This window comes from Zalophus californianus, chromosome X (genome assembly GCF_009762305.2).
Source record: "Zalophus californianus isolate mZalCal1 chromosome X, mZalCal1.pri.v2, whole genome shotgun sequence".
NCBI lineage: Eukaryota > Metazoa > Chordata > Mammalia > Carnivora > Otariidae > Zalophus > Zalophus californianus.
This window is the reverse complement of record NC_045612.1, coordinates 115,192,723-115,206,886: the sequence shown is the minus strand read 5'-3', so window position 1 is coordinate 115,206,886 and position 14,164 is coordinate 115,192,723. Positions and strand designations below refer to the sequence as shown.

The following is a 14,164-nucleotide window of genomic DNA, read 5'->3' as shown; positions in this document are numbered from 1 at the left end:
CTAAGGAAATCTGAATTAACTATGGACTTCACTTAATACTAATGTATTGATATTAGTTCATTAATTGTAACGAATGAACCATACTAATGTAACGTGTCAATGACAGGGGGAAAGGAGGGTATACAGAAAATCTTTACACTCTCTGTTCAACTTTTTTATAAATCTAAAACTATTCTAAACAACAAAGTACAGTTGATTCTCATTATATGTAAGTAATGTTCTATAAAATCTCCACAAACACTAGCTGGTGAATATGGAGCCATTACCCCTATCTGTGAACCTCTGGTCACAACATTTTTGGATCAATACATAACCTTGTTTTATGTGTGTTTCTGTTTAAAGCCACCTCATTTAATATACAGTTGACTCATTAACATTGAATTGATGGCGAATGGCACTCTAACTCACACCCGAAAGAAGCTTCTCTAACACACATATTTTTTCCATCAGGCACAGCTCGGCCCTCTTGCACGAGAAGGCACCTCAGCGCTATGCTTAGGGACCATTTTAAAGACATTGCCCACAAAAGGCACAAAAAATGCAAAAACCGTGGCACTAAACAGACCACAAAAAGGACCTTCTTTCTGCACAGTATGGGAACTGCTGATACAAGAAGACAGAACATCACCTTGTTCCACCCCACGTGGGAACACGTGCATTGGGCCACTCAAATGGTTCACCCCGTGCACATGTCACCAATATAGATTTTGGGGTTACAAATAAATTTTACCAAGTAGGTGAATTCACAAATATGGAATCCATGAATAATAAGGATCAACTGTATATTAACTTTTAAAGGCTTGTGAACATGTTCCCCAATAGGCTAAGTTCTTTCCATAACCCACTACAGATTTCTCACTTTTGAATTTGTCTAACTCTCTGAAATTTACTTATTTATCTATCTATTTAGTTATTTATTTAGCCTATACCCATGCCATATAATAACCACATGTGGCTACTGGTGCTTTCAATGTGGCTAGTCCAGCTTTGCACAGTGGCAGTATCGTAGCCAATGAGGTTTATCCGAGGTGCGATTATTGCTAATGTGGCTAGTCCAAATTGAGTTGTGCCATAAGGATCCACAACAGATTTTGAGGACTTAGCACACAGAAAGGTAAACTATCTCGTTAATGATTTTTATACTGATTACACATAGAAGTGATAATGTGTTAATATAATTGGTTAAGTAAAATATACTATTAAAATTAATTCCACCTGTTTCTTTTGACGTTCATAATGTGGCTACTAGAACATCTAAAACTACACAGGTGGCTTGCGGTTTATTTCTACTGGACAGCAACAACCTACATCATCTCTAGGGGAAAGGAATTCCATCATAATATTTGTAGCATGGGGACGAGCATAGGACTATAAAGTCATTTTATCTTTAGAGGGACCATTTAATCCCCTCCTTTTAAGAGGCTAAGGCTCAGACTGGTGAAGTGCCTTGCCCAACTTTCACACAGGTGGCTGTTGGCACAGGACTCAGAGCTCTGTCTGCCACCTTCCAGTCTAGTCTCTTTCCCCTTGATCTTCTCCCCTGCATGCCCCCACCCTGCCCATAAATACAACCAAATAGCCTGCATCATTCTGCAAGGGAAAAACAGCATTGGCTATTCCCGAACTGAAAGAGACAATTTCATAAAATCTTACTAGATTTCTATAAGTGGGGCTGTCAGATTTACCAAATAAAAATACAGGATGCCCTGTTAAAATTTGCATTTCTGAAATGCAAACTTAACTGGGTGTCCTGTATCTATTAGTATAAGTATATTCCACTTAATAGTTGGGACGTACTTACACTAAAAAAAGCATATGTTGTTTCTCTGAAATGTACATTTAATTGGTGTCCTGTCTTTAATCTAGTAACCCTACTATAAAGCCTTTGAGGAAAGAACCTTTTGCTAATTTCTGCCAGGCACTTAGGCACTTATCGTCTGTGTTCCTCCAAGGAAGAGCACAACCCAGTGAGTCATTCAGCGGCTCCATAATAAACAAGGGAGTCTCGAGACTTGCCTTGCCCTCCGTACGCTGCTTCGGCTGTCAATGCTATCTTTCTAAACAGCCAACTTCACGGAAATCAAGCCGCAGATCCTAACTGTCCCTCCCAACCTTTATAATCAATTTGAGTTGGGCAAGATGCCAGCTTTAAAAAAATGCACAGAACCAATTCTTGTAACTATGGAGATAAGAGGGAAGGAAAAACCCAAGGAAACAGACAAGCTTTCCTTTTCTTTACAGAAGCTCTTCTTAATGTAATGGGCAGCAACTGGTACAAACATCGCAGCCATTTCCTGGACATGTATACATATCAAAGAGAGCAAGGCAAGAGTTTGGTGGATTTTACATTTTATGATTTTGCTTTCCTTCGTTACTATTATTTTGTAGCATACTAAGGGGGGGGGGTGACAGAAGTGGTCCATCCAAGGCACAGACAAAAAGGGGGTACAGGTAATGAGGGATTCACTGCCTGTAGAGAAATTTAAAACAACAATAAAACTGACTAAAAGTTGTTCTGCTTTTTCTTACCCCATGTGCTGGCAATTCTAAACAGTGTCTCTGATAAAATACTCCTCCTCCTCACCTACCCTTGAAAGTTCTGGTATTAAGCAAGGTCATTGACCATTTTTCAAAACACCCTGCTTTACAGAGCTTTGCTTATTTGTTGTTTGTGGGGTGGGGGGTCGGGAAGAGGTGGAAAGGAGAGACACAAGCTAGACGGGGGTGCTTAAGCCACCAAAACAGCAAGGGCTTCCGTGGATGCTGATCTCCCTCTCAGGAACATGTAGGGCTATGTCTTAAGGTTTCCAAGGATGAAGAGGCAATATTATGGTAAAAGGAGCACTGGAATTGGAGTCAGAATACCTGGGTTCAAGATGTGGCTCCGTGTCCACATAGGTATGCAACTGAGCAAAAAAGGTCTGGCCGCTCTGAGCTCCAGCCTCCTCCCAATCGAACAGACACTGGAGCCACTCCTCCACCTGCTACTTCACCTGCTCAGTTTGTGTACTTAAGAGATAAAACCCACAAAACCCTACAGGTGTTTTCCTTATCTTCAAGACTGAAACTGAACCACCAGCTACCACAACCTCACTTTGACCCACAAGAAGGGGAAAAGAACAAGCGGAGGATGAACAGTGTCCTTCAAGAGCATGACCCGGACATTCCACGCATCACTTCTGCTCTTTTCTTATTGGTTAAAATGGAGCCACATGGTCTCACACGCCTGCCACAGAGGCTGAGAAATGTAGTCTCTAGCTGGACAGCCAGGTGTCCAGCCGCAACCTCAAGCTTCTATTTCTAAAACTTGATAATGGATATTGTGTAATAATAGGCAGTTCAATAACAGTTATTGTCATCATTTTGTAAGCTAGAGGACAAAATAGATTGTTTGTTGATTATTGCTCTGACGAATGAAACAAGAAGAAAAGTCCCATCTTTCCACTGTGGCTGATGAGTTTTAGGTGCACATCCATGTAAATAATCGAGGTTTCAATGGAGAATGAATTCTTAGAGTAGTGGATTTCGAAGCACTTCCGTCTGGGGCCTGTGACTGTTCTCCCAGGAGACCTCGTCAGTGTGAATGTGGACCCATCTTATGAATACAGTCTTGTGCCTCTCAAGGACTGAGCCCAAATCCCAGGAGAAACATGGAATTTAGAGCATCGTGCCACTGTACTGACCCCATCCCGCAGGCTCATAGCTGCGAAAGTGGTACATCATCTGCTTAGTGCCCTATCATCCTCGAGGTCTTGTGTCACTGCCTCCATAATTAAACACAGACCATTAGCTCTAACCCACTGCACCCACATCAATTATGCCAGTTTGGATAACAGCTGCAGAAACCCTCCTTTCCTGTCTTCTGCCTCTCTGGAAATAATCCTGCTTGTCTCACACAGGTATAGTTGGAACTGCTTCGGTTTTTACAAGGTATCAAATTAGCAAGGCTGCAGTGCCACAATGGAACAGAGCTTTGCTCTTCCATACACTGACTAAAAGGTAATTTAACCTCTTCCAAAGGTGGTCTAGCCAATCCCCGGCAGCACTGACATTGTGTTAATGAGAAGTTGCTCTCCAGAGTGATCAATTAGCCCTCTGAGACGAGTGTGCAAACCCATCTTCAGCGGATGGCCCAGGCTTAAAAAGCAAACTTGGTAGGTTCATCACCCTCTGCCCGGCTCAGTTAAATCTGCAGGGACTCATGCTCTGTATCTGAAATCCTGGAGCTGCACAGATGGAAACGCACACTTGGAGCCTCCTCGGTAACGCAAGCTGCCCCAACGTGCTGGTTTCCTCGCATGTGCTAGGCAAAGGGGACTGCAGCTCAGCAGCGAGAGGGCTGCTTAATCCACCTCATTGCTTGGAGAGAAGAAACTCAGTTTACCACGAGAAAGGAGAGAACCAAGCCAAAGAGTCTCAGAATGTGGGAGGACCCTGAGCATTCACTTAATCTAAGGCTTCCCTTTTACCTATGAGGAAACTGAGGCCAAAGTTGCAGGAAGCTCAAACAGCAGAGACGGACGAGAATCCATTTTCTCTGCCAATGCGGTCACTCTTTTTTACCCCCCTCTAGTCACCCCACCATGCTGACTACTACTTAGACACCAGCTGCCCCATCATCTGGAGACCCTCAGGTGAAGAAAGCATATTCATCTCACTTGAGAATGTAAGCCTCACTTCCGCTAGCACAGCAGACATAAATCCCAATCCACAAAGTCAGGTGAGCAAGACACACTGCTTTGGGTTTTGGGGGTTTGTTTTTTGTTTTCTGTTTTTTCCTATAAAGCAACCGGCCCCATCCTGCCAAGCTGGAAATTCAATCCCAGGCATTTCTGGGTCCTCTCCCCCACTATTTGGAGTGCACCAAGGTTCTGGGCCTCAGGCAGGTCTGGAGGTAACACTGAGATATCACAGATCCAGCCCACAGGGTCCCTTCAGCTCCCCAGGTTGCTGGTTCTGAAGCCCTCGCTGGCTGGGAGCCTAGGCCTTGGTCCTCCTTCCCTCAGCTTCATTGTCTGAAACCTGCCTCCTCTCCTGGTCCTGTCAGGATGAAGAATGTAGGGACCTGTGGCCCCCCCAGGCTCTTAGACTTATCTCTCCTGTCCTGAGCCAGAGGAATTTCTTTTTCGTCTTAGAGAAATCCTTTTTGTTCTCCTCAAAAGTGTTCTCTCTCTTGCCTCACACTCTAGGACACCACTACAATTCCCTGGAAGGATCGAGCCTTTTGGAAATAAAAGCCAGGAAGGGAAATGTTTTGCAGGTAACTTCTACTCTTGGTATCCAACCCCAAATCTTCACCATGACAAGAACACAGAGTGGGGGAAAGAAGGGAACTATGCAGGGAGGGGAAAAATAATTACTTCTCAAAAAATCACACTGCACACGGTGACTTCAAGTTCCATGAAAGAACGAACAACCCAAATTCCAGTTCATTCTTTCTGGGAAAAAGAATGCTGGGGGAAATTGTCCCAGCTTCATCTTGAAAGGAGCATGAAAAGCAAGGAGTCATTTCTCTACAATGAGAGAGGCCACTAAGTAACCTCAGAATGCAGCAATGACTGCACCAGCTCTCCCGCCTCCCTTGCCACTTGATTGTTTTGTAACTGCTGCCACTTCTCCAAAACAACGCTGTGGAAGGTCCCCACTGACCTATTTGTCTAGTCCAGTGGCTGACACTTCATCCTCATCCTCTTTGACGTTCTTCTCACCCTCCCTGAAACCCCTCTGTGCGATGACTGGTGATGCTGGATCTTACTGGTTCATGCTCTAACTCTGTGACCATGCCCTCTTTATCCCTTTGCTGGCTTTTCTTCCTTTCCTTTCCTTTCCACTAATCAATGGCATTCTCTAGGGAGCTAATCTTAGCCACCTTCTCTTCTACCTCTACTCGATTTTCCTCCTTGTTTAATCCACTCCTACAACTTTTATTGTCTTTGAATCTGCACCTCTAGCCCCGCTCAATTTCTGGAATTCCAGACCCAGAATCCCAATTGCCTTTTGGTTGTTTCCCAATAGATGTGCCACCACACCTCAAACTTGCCATGTTCAAAACCGAACTCATCTTTCTTCCCCAAACCAGCTTTTCTTTGTGACTTCCTTACTCCATTAACGCATCACCATTCTTCCAAACTTTGGCTCCATCTTTGACTCCTCCTCTTCATTTTCTTTATACCCCGTACTGTTTGAATCTGTATAGATTTTACCTCCTCAAATGGAATATTCCAGGTATTATATCACGAGTACAGAATAACATGGAACTATCCATCTGCACATTTCTGCCACTAATGCCATATAAATTAAATTAACTATGGCTATAATTTTGGCCTTTATCCCTCCATAATTTCTCCTATACAAGTATGTATTTTTTCACAAAAGGGATCATCTTGTTTGGAATTTTTTTTGTCACTTACTACATCATCAATATTTTCCTATGCCATTAAATGTTCTTTTATACAGCGATTCTCAAATTTTAAGAGCATATCAGAAAGATAATCTGAGGGTGCTTGTTAAAAAAGTATTTCCCTCGATGGTTCCCCCAGAGACACTCATTCTGTATTCTGGGGAGGGTCTATGAACCTCTGTGTTTAAACCAGCACCCCAGAAAATTCTAATGCATAAGGTTTTCAGATCCCAAACTGTTAGCACAATTTGTAAGGATTCCTTCTTTTTCTTTTGTTTACATTTACCATAATTTATTATCAATCCCCACTGACATATATTTAGGTTGCTGTCCAATTTTTTAATATCATTTTAGTTCTACGCTGACTTTGATTTCTAGGCTCTCTCTTTACCATTCCCTCCACCCACCCACACATACAATTATTCATTAGGATAAATTCCTGGAAGTAGAATTCCTGGGTCCAAAGGATATACAAAATTATAAACTATACATATAGTAACATATGCTATTATAGTATTCATTATATAATTATACATAATGTATCAATAGTATAATTTTTTTTTTTATTTTAGAGGGGCAGAGAGAGAGGTGGGAGGGAGGGGCAGTGGGAGAGGGGGAGAGTCTTAAGCCTGAGATCATGACCTGAGATGAAATCAAGAGTCAGACGCTTAACTGACTGAGCCAGCCAGGCGCCCCTATTAATAGTATAATATAATAAATAACAAAAATTAATGTATTAATTATATGACATATAATGTAATAATACATACGTTAATTTATATATGTTCAGGTGGGGTTTTATTTGGACCCTCACACAAGATTTACATTTATCTATGTTAATTTCATCTGGTTATATTTCACCCATTGCTTCAAGAGTCACATTATTTTATATCCCTACTCTCCATTGAAAGTATTTGTTATTTTTCTGAGATTATCTCCTGCGTATCTGATACTGATATCTTCTACACTTCCTTCCAAATTATGGATAAGAAGGAGTGAATAAAGTTGAGAAATGCCTTCCTGCTCCACCAGAAACCTATATTACTTAGCATACTTGTTCCTTCTTTAAACAGTAACAACTTAATTTTAATAGTGATTGGCTTATGCTTCTCCATATCATCTTTAAGGTTCTAAGAACAGAACTTACCATATGTTTGCTGAAGTTCACATCCACTGCCATCTATCTCTTGGCTCTGATCTACCAATCAAAGGAGAAAAATAAGTGTATTGGTTTCTTATATCCACATTAATGCTATTTAACATGGATTCATAATTCTGTCATGGCCTAAGGCATGTGTTCAGTTTGTGTGTCTGAGGGTGGACTGGGGGCTCTGTCTACCTAAGTGGGGAAAAATTGTTGATGGCCCCTCTGGTGGCGGAGGGAGAGAGCAGGGAAAGGAAACAGAAGGTAGGATGCAGAGGGTTCACAGTAAAGGGAAGAGGCTGGGAGGTGAGAAAGAGAGAGAAGCAGAAGAGGAATGTCAGTTGCCTGGTGGTGTCAATAATGATAGCAATAATAATAATTATCTCTAATAGCAATGAAATTTATTATGTGTCTAGCACTCTGCTAAATGCTTCATACGTATGAACACATCTATTCTCCTAACAACTTTGAAAGGTGAGTGCTATTATCATCTCCACTTTGCGGATGGAGAAACTGAGGCACAGAGAGACTACGAAACATGCCCAGCATCACAAAACTAGTAATCAAGATAACCAGGATTCGAACCTGGCCATCTGATGCTCCCTCTTAAGCATGCAAACTGCTCACCACAGTACATACCGTGTGCCGCTGTTAACTACATTCTACCTACTATTATTATTTGTATGTACACACACACACACACACACACACACACACACACACACACACACCCCATGGCCAGGAAGTGAACCGCCATTGCCTTTGTTATGTACACATAAAGGAGTTAACTGTGGGAATCTTTCTTTGTGCTTATTTGGAAACAGTACTTTGAGGAAATGGACATTTGGGTGGCGCCCATACTTGTCCCAGTTTTCCTGGGACTTCACCAGTTTTGGCACTGAACCTCCCATGGCCCGACTGTGTGTTTTGTTATTTCTTCCCACTGAATACACAAGGGGGCATTGTAACCATTCAGTCGTGCATTCCTCAAACATTTATTGGGTGCCTAATCAGAGGTGCGAGTGCTGCCCAAGAACCTAGCAGCGAGGATGGGATGGCACGACAGGAAAGTGAGGAACCTCCCATGATCCCCCATCAGAAAGAGTAAAATATGTATTCGAATGAACAAACACTTACATGGCACTTACTCCGGGCCAAGTACTATAATGAGCACTGTCCATTTAGCGTTTAACCCTCATAAGCACCCCAAGGCATAGTTACTATCATTACCGTCCCCACTGTAAAAAAGTATAGGCAAAGAGGGGCTAAGAACCCTGCATATCGCACAGCTGGCCAGTGGCACAAAGCCAGATTTGAAGCCAGGCAAGGTCCTCCTTGCTCCAGAGTCCATGCCCTGACCTACTGTGGTGGGCTTCGAGAAAGGGACCTGAACCCCCTCTAGAACTCTGTGTGCCCTCAGCCTCTTTCTAGCCCTGCTTAGAGGTTTCTCCCTAGCTCAGCAGTTCTCAACCCTGAGGACACATTACAATCACCCAGGGAGTTTAAAAGATAATACTGATTCCCCAGGACACTACTTGCAGAGATTTTGATGTAACTAAGCCACTTTGACCTGGACATCAGGATTTCTTTTTAAAGATTTTCTTTATTTATTTATTATGAGGGAGAGACAGAAAGAGAGCGAGCAAGAGAGAGAGAGAGAGCAGGGGGAGGAACAGAGGGAGAAGGAAAGAGAGAATCCCAAGCAGACTCCACGCTGAGCATGGAGCCCGATGTGGGGCTCGATCTCACCACCCCGAGATCACGACCCCAGCTGAAATCAAGAGTTGGATGCCCAACCGAGCCACGCAGGTGCACCATGGACATCAGGGTTTTTTAAAGCGCCCTCAAGGATCGAACGTACAGTTGGGTCTGAGAACAAGGTGGCCAGACCCTCCCGTCGGGCAAGTTGGGCTAAGTCTTCTGATCAGTGCTTCCCAATGCTAAAGTGCATCTCAGTCAGCTAAGAACCTGATTAAAATGCAGATTCTGATTCAGTAGGTTTGGAGTGGGGGTGGGAGGACCAGAGATTCAGCATTTCTAACCAGCTCTCAGGGTGCTGATGTTGTTGGTTTATAAATCACACTTGGGGTAGAAAGGAGTTTGAGGCAAAGAGTAGTCCGCACTCCACAGACCTACTGAGTCAGAATCTGCATTTTGATGCACATTTGAATTGCAGAAGTCCTACTCAAACCCTGAGCTCCCCACAGGCTCTGGGAATGGCTTGCAGATGTGCCAAGGTATCGCCTCCCCTCGGCTCTTAGAAGCTTGGTTGGTGACCTCCAGGGTGCAACCGTAAGCAGCCTCAATGACCCCATGTGTATGCAAATAGTATGTTTCACCGTTGACCATCAGGGAGAAAAGAGTGGGGAGTCCCACTCTAATAGAATCTTGCTACCCCCTTCTTCCCTCACACCTCCGGCAAGCCTTTGCTCACACTCTTTCTCCCACCTGCCTTTGGCCAGCCTTACCAGATTTCTGAAGGTCGAGCTCCCGTCCTAATTCCTCATCTATGGAACCATTCCCATTTCCACATGGCCGTGTCAAACCAACAGACACTTTTTTATTCATATCCCAAACAGCGAATAACATTTCCTATGTACCAGGCACTGTTCTATGCCCTTAAAATTATTCATTCAGTCATTTAATCCCCATTTTGCAGGCAGGAAAGCTGAGGCACAGAGCCGTGGAAGAAGTTGCTCAAGGTCACAGAGCTAATAAGTGGCAGGGTCAAGATTCAAATGCGAGTAATCTTGATAAGATTCTTCTCACTGGTGTGGGACTCACACGGAAGAATTTGCAAATGAGGCAGAGCGCAGACAGAAAAAGAAGAGGTATGATTTCCTGTGGCTGCTGTGACAGACTACTAGTCACTGGGTGGCTTAAAACAACAGAAATGTCTTCCTTCACAGTTCTGGAGGCCAGTAGTCCAAGCTCACATTGTTGGCAGAGTCATGCTCCCTCCGGAGCCTCTAGGGAAAGATCCTTCTTCGCCTCTTCCTGGCTTCTGGCGGTGACCAGCAGTCCTCAGTGTTCCCTGGGCTCAGAGACACAGCACCCTCATCTCTGCCTCCATCACCACAGGGGCTTCTGTGTTTCTCTCTCTGTCCTCTCTTCTGCTTGTAAGGACACCAGTCATTGCATCAGGGCCCATCCTACCCCAGGATGGACCCCTCTTAACTAACTGGACCTGCAAAGACCTGATTTCCAAATAAGGTCACCTTCTGAGATCCCAGGGGGACACGAACTTGGGAGGGGCAGGGGAGACACTATTCAACAAAGGACAGAAGAGCACAGAGATTGTTTCAGGGCAGAAAGTGTTTCTTAAAAATCCTCAGCTATAATTTGCTTCAAAATGCTGCTGAGGCCTTAGGACCCGTGACTGACACTTTCCAGATTCAGCTGAGGCATAGCGAGCCACGGAATCGCTGTTAAGTTTTGGTCAACAGATGGCAATTTCTTCAGTGCCAAAAGGACATCCTTTAAAAGCTTCAGCCCACTGTTCAATATCTGACCGTGCTTGCGGGTTCTCCCCAGACCAAATCAATCAGATTGATTTTATCTGTACAACAGGTAAAATAAAACTGCTGCTTTTGAAGATTTTTGTCGGTGGCAGGTGCAGAGGTGAAATGCGCACTGTTCGAGTGGCCACGCGTTATGTAGGCCAGCACATAATGGGGAAGCAGCCCTTGGTCGCCTGGGGTGATCTTTCGGGTGAACCACTTGGACATCAGAACTTCTCTGTGAAATATCCGAGCCCTCTCTATGATAAGCTAAGGAGGAATCTTGTCGTGAGCATAGATATTCTGAGCCAAGACCAACTGAAGCAACGTGCAGAGGAAAGTTCCAAGTCCAGGAAAAGAGCCAAAGAGGATGGTATCTATACTGCCTACCTCACCACGTCAATGCAGAACTCCTAGAGAAGGAGCCAGGTCCTGCCACCGTTTCAGGCACTCGGCATGACGTGTGGGTGGTAAATGAGTCGGTATTAGGGCAGTTAGGTGCTGGGCTAAAAGGAGACGCTGTGAATACTGATCAAACAAGTACCCAAAAATCAGGAGCTAAGTGACCAAAAGGTGACACTGGTGGAGAAGCTGCTTCTGAGGATGAGTGGTAGTGTTACTGAGTGCAAGAAAACGAGCTCTCCAAACCAGAGGTGTTGCTGTTGCTGGGCCCTGAAGGATCAGTATTCAGACTGTTCTAAGTGAGCCCATCGTCCCTCCATTTCTGTGACCCCTGCCACACCTGCAAAGAGGAAAATGAAGTAACTGATGTCCCTCCCTGCCAAGGCACCATTTTGGCTCCAGTCATTACAGCTGACCTATAAGAAAAGGAAGAAAACCCCAAATTTCCTGATTCCTGCAGCTCAGTGGAATTCTCAGATTTGGCTCCCAGTTCTTAAAGCCCAGAGACCACCTCAAGCATGAGAGAACACTCAGATGGCCTCACGGAGCAGAGACCAGACCCACAAAATATGAAGGACTGACAAAAATCTCTTGATGCTGTGTAGCACGTGTGAGAAGGGGCTACACGACAGAAATATTCCCGGAAGAACAGGCCACCTCATCACTTGTCTCCACTGCGCCAGAAGATTAAAGAAGCCTGGGGCTTCATGCCCTCTTTGCAAGAACATTCAGCTGGTTATTACGGTTTTTATGGCCTAGCTGAATGGGCAAGTTGCAGAGAAATGATAACCAGAGCCAGGTCAGGGATAAAACTGTCAGTACTGAGCATCTCCATTCAGTGAGACCCACTGCATCCGTTCACTGATTCATGCAAACGTCTATGCGCTGGGGCATTTTCCCTTCTAAATTCATACGGAATTTGAGAGCAATTCTTTAAAACCAGATCATCAATCTGGGGGCTCCATTTACATGGAAAGTGACTTTCGTCACTCCATTCTTCCTCTAAAAAAGAGGTTCTGGGAGGGAGCAATTACAGACAAACAGGAAAATACATCCATTCGCCAAATTATCTGAAGATTGACCTTCTCCCTAATTAATTTTCTTCCCTACCTTTCTCTTCCACTCTGTTGGAGAATGCTCTTTGGCATAAAAATCCAAGGTGGCTATGAGAAAAACATTAAAGCTAACAATCAAAAACCACAAATAATGTGACGTGTTATTGATCATTTACTTTACACTCAAGCTACATGGATCTGAGAAATCAAAAGAAAAAATAAGAAGCTTGAAAAACAAGAGATTTGTTCCATGTATGCCCCAGAATAATGGCTCTCAGACTTTTTGCTAACATACCCCTCAAAGAATTTTGAGAAACTGTATGCTCTTTTCCACGTTTAAAAAAAAAAAAAAAAAAAACCCGAGATATAATGAACATACAATAAAACACACAGACCTTAAAAGTTCTTTTCCTATGAGTTTTAGGCACTTGAATACCCGCCACCCAAAACAAGCTACCGAACATTTCCATCACCTGAAAATCATCCCTCTGGCCCCTTTGCGGGTAATCTTCCATTTCCTGACTCTCACCCAGGATCAGTCTTCCTTCTGCACATCTTTATTTTTTTTTTATTTAAGTTCAATTAGCCAACACATAGTACATCATTAGTTTTAGATGTAGTGTTCAATGATTCATCCGTTGCGTGTAACACCCAGCCTTCTGCACATCTTTGATATCTAAATTCTCAAAATACACTTTATTGCGCACAAAGGAGAACCTGAGCAGCTAACATTTTCCACAGTTCCTTGGTGAGGAATGACTGACGGGGAATATGGAACCACTGTGCGTGTTATTTGTAGTTTGCGATAGGCAGAATTTTACTTAAAGATGGCTCCGCCTCACACTTTGGGCCCAGGCATTCTCTCAGCCTTTTCCATGCTCTGCCTTTATTACATCCTGACTAACATAACCTCATCAGTATCGGTAAGAACACGAAACCATGAGTTTAGGGCTGAGTGAGCCGGTCGGGCCAACGGTGCCCTTTCTAGAATGTTGTCTTCCCTAACAACAGTTAGTAAGGGGAGGTAGGAAAGTGTGTTCCCTGCTGCATTTGATCATTCAGTTGGCATTTGGCATAATCTGCCTTGAACCCCTGGGTAACTGTTTGTGGATGGGATAGTTCATGCCCCAGCTGGACTGAGGTATAATGACAAAGGAACAGATATTGGACCAGAAGACTGGGGTGAAAGACTCAATTCTGCCATTATGATGTGATCAGGGACAGAGTCCTCAAACTTTCTGAGCCTCTGTAGACTGTCAAACAGGACTGAGACCCACCTCACTGGGACACTGTGAGGAGAACTTAGGCAAGAAGAGTAGAAGTGCTTTGTAAACTGTCAAGTTCTCGTCAGTGAACTCTATCACTATTCTTTTAAACAGGAGCTAATTCTTACACTTTGCACCCTTGTTGAACATTGCATGTAGGAGGTCTTAACAAGTATGTGTTAACTGAGGGATATATTTGTTTATAATCAATAAGAATGAAGAGTTGTAAATGTTATTGCTTGGGGAATCAAAAATTTCCAAATTAAATTCTCAGTGCACACATATGAATATGGATTTCTTACCCTCAGCTTAATACGGATACAGAAGATGTAAGACACAAGCCGTATTCGGTTTTTAAAAAAGCGATCTGCAAAATTCCGTCCCTTGGTAATCTGAAC

At 43.7% G+C, this 14,164-nt stretch overlaps 2 pseudogenes; both read left to right on the top strand.

The window, feature by feature from the left end:
• LOC113931242 overlaps nt 1-12,205 on the top strand; it is a 30,386-nt pseudogene extending 18,181 nt beyond the window's left edge.
• Nucleotides 984-1,110, top strand: LOC113931584 (annotated as a pseudogene).
• Nucleotides 12,206-14,164: the final 1,959 nt, after the last annotated feature.